Here is a 3,633-nt window from a genome sequence, read left to right as displayed (position 1 = left end):
TCCCAAAAATGTATCTTGTCAGAATAAATGTCTACTTTTGAATAGGAAGCATTTCTGTATCTTAAACAGTACAGTGTGACGCTAGCAACGCTAAGGTCATGGGTTCGATTCGCAGGAAATGCTTGAACTGATCAAATGCAAACCTTGAATGGAATGGAATTTACTTTGGATAAAAGCATCTGCCATAAAATGTATGCATAAAAAGAAAGATGTTTTTTTAATGGTCTAGGTGTCGTACAGCATCTCTTTGCAGGGGTTAACTGGACCATGCCTACCAGTCAAACCTGAACCCCTTGGTGGGGACACCAGAACACAAGATTCCCATTCTGCGGACAAGCGTCCAAAACACAATAGTATGCTGATCTTGGTTTCAAAGTGACTTCTGCATGAGCTGTGCTACAACTCTATTGACAATAGGCCTTTTATTTCCTGCTGAAATATCACTAATGTGACTGAACCTAAAAGATGCAATTGAAATACACATTTCAGCTAATCAAATTAAAATCTTTCATGGCTAATCATGAGCCTTTAACTCTATTAAGTGCAGTGGATTAAATACACACAGTCCACTTTACACCACAGCCAACTCAGACTTAGAAGATTTTCAGTAAATATAAATGATTTACCCTTAATTAAAAACCCAGGAATCCTTGTATGTCAGTGAGAAAAACACTTTAGCTTGAGCTCAAATAATCATATTCAGGTTGTGCAGGCTTGTGTATGAGCAGCTACAGTATTCAGTTCCCTCTGATGGCCTTCATCAAGAGTCAAACATCTCGCACTGAAAGGCTCTGATCGCTCCACGCCCCCTCGTAATCTCTCCGTCTGAGAGTGGGAACGCCGTCCCGGACAGATGACATGTTAACAGAATCATTTCACGCCCCAGTACACACACGAACACTGATTTATTCACCCGCTGCCGTGCTAAAGGTCCCACGCATCTGATTTATGCGCCATGGCCCAAATATCTAATTTGAAAAGAATAAAGAAAAAGAAAGGTAGAGGCAAGAGATAGAGGGAGAGAGACAGCTGGGTGAAAAAGCAGAGGGAGCACATCATTTTAAAGCACGTCATGATGGTGCAGATACTCTACATGATTATTGCACCGAGGCATAAACCATATGACAAATGGGCCTGCAAAGGCAAAAGCACAGTATTCTAACATTATCATTTCTCATATCCAGCATTCATAATCGAAACCTCCAGCGGCATTAAGGCACAGCCACAACACTGGTACAAACACACAAATCTTCAAATTCTCAGTATTTCATAACATACGGTGGGATTCAACAGTGCACTTTCACTCGAAAATGTACCTTTTTCCATTACAAATTATATTAGCATAACAAGAAAATTGAAAAATTTGAAAAAAATAAAGTTAAATAAAATTAAAGTTAATAAACCTATTGGAGTACGTTTAATGAGAAAATATTATTTCAGTATTCGAAATTTGATGTTCAATTCAATGTGTTACTTGCTATTTATTTGAGAAATTTACTAGCAATTTATGAGTGAAAATCGTCTCAAAGTAAATCCTGCACCAACTTTTTTCCCCTTTGGCTTTAATGACAGCATCAGTGGAGCTCACATGAACACAATCTGAGCATGTTTTGAAAAAAAAAAAACAATATGATTCTTCAAGTATTGTTGAAAACATTCGGCTATCTCTCAAGTGAACATAAACAGTTGAGAAAGAAAACGGCTATCAGGTATCATTGGATTTGTGCTTTATGTCTTAAAGCGACCGCATTTAGCCAGCTGCTGTCTGTCTTTAATGTTAATCCAACAAAAAACAGACAAAGAGAAAAAAATCACTGCTCTTGACTGAATAACTTTTGTAGCTTTTACAAGGATCAATCTATACTTAACAAAGACTAACAAAAATAACTGTTATTTGGCATTTGATTATTACATTTCTGTACCTGAACACCTACAAACCTGAAACCTGATGTATTGCTTGTACTTATTGTGAATTTGAACTTGTATGTATAATTTTGCTGTAATAATAAGCTTTTTTATTAGAATTTTTTTTTTTTTTTTGGCCAGCTCCAGAACACCAAACAGACATGTGTTTTGGCTCTTTTGTGTGTCAGGCTGCCCATTCAGGCTTTCTCAAGCCAACATCAAAGTTTGTTCTCAAACTTAAGCCTCTAGTTACCCACCCTTAAACCAACCCATACCACCAAACCTGTCCTAAACTTACCCATATACTACCTCAATAGTAACAACAAAGTTTTATCAAAACAATAAGCACATTGTACTTATTTTGATGCAAGCACATAGTACAGTAGTTAAAGACACTTTATATAAAGTGTGACTTTTAAAAACAGGATATACTCCATAATGTGCAGTAAGCAGTATGCTAGTATTCTCTTTCTCTGTAAAACTGAGCTAAGCGCTGTAGTGTCAGTGTCATAAAGGCATGCGTGACACTCTCAGTGTCCCGACAGCGAGCGGCCCATCCCCTGCAGGCCTGGAGCAGGGCAGATAACATGAGCGTCAGCCTCATCGAGAAGACAATGGGGAAGGGGGGGTGGCTAATCACAAATTAAAATTGCAATCAAAGGACATAACCAATGCATTCTGGGTGATAATGGTGTGATCATAGAAATGGCAGAAGGTCAGATTGTCACCAAAGCTTATCATTTATCATTAATCAGACTATCATGACACATGTCCCAATTCTGTGACAATAAAACAGTCAAACTACATGAGTGTGAACGGGGATATAGCAAGGCATGACGAAGAGCACGGCGGAATATTCAATGGAATAAAGCATTAATATGACAGTTCACGCTTTAAAGGGGACATATTATGCCCCTTTTCACAAGATGTAATATAAAATTGCTAAAAAATATGCTAAAATTTAGGTTGAAGAATATTTTTACAATATTTCATATTTCAGTTCCAAACAAAACCAACATGTTTCTTTGACTTTGAGTTTACTCTCCTATTTAAGTGTTTTTAATTGGTTTTAATTTCTGCAATCTGCTGACAGTGAATCCCCTTTCACAGAGATTCCGGAAAATACACTGATAATGTGTCCCGGGATCTTTGATTTTGGTTCATTCACACTGCAAGTGATTTTCATGAATCTGTGCATATGTTCACACACATCCCATAAAGACACGTAACATCAGGATGTGACGTGTAATGTCTCCACATTGTCTTAAGTTTTCTTATGATCTGCGATTTCTCTCTCTAGAAACCACGCTCGTGTATTTCTTTCTGATTCAATCATAAACTAGCGCATCTTGTACCGTTTCACTGTGTTGGTGAGCGATCTCAGCTTCAGCGTCATTACTACGACACACGCCTTACGGCATTGATCCTGCCTTTTGTTCACACAGGGAGCGTTCCGGGACTGATCAATCAGGGATCAATCCCTGAGAGTGTTTGCGTTCACACAGAAGGCACTCTAGCAATTATATGGCAATTTTCTGGGATCAACGCTCTGTGTCAGAGTGTCAATGTGCATGAGAACGCTGGGGCCTTTCCTCTCTCTCTCTCTCTCTCTACTCTTATTCCTATTTTCCACTTTTCCTCAATCTCTCCTGTCTATCTCCACTTCCATCTATTCCTCCCTCTATGTCCTCACGTTTGCTGTGTGAGTATAGCTCCCCCTGGTGTCTC

This window comes from Squalius cephalus (genome assembly GCF_949319135.1).
Source record: "Squalius cephalus genome assembly, chromosome: 9".
Lineage (NCBI taxonomy): Eukaryota > Metazoa > Chordata > Actinopteri > Cypriniformes > Leuciscidae > Squalius > Squalius cephalus.
This window is presented reverse-complemented; position numbering follows the sequence as displayed.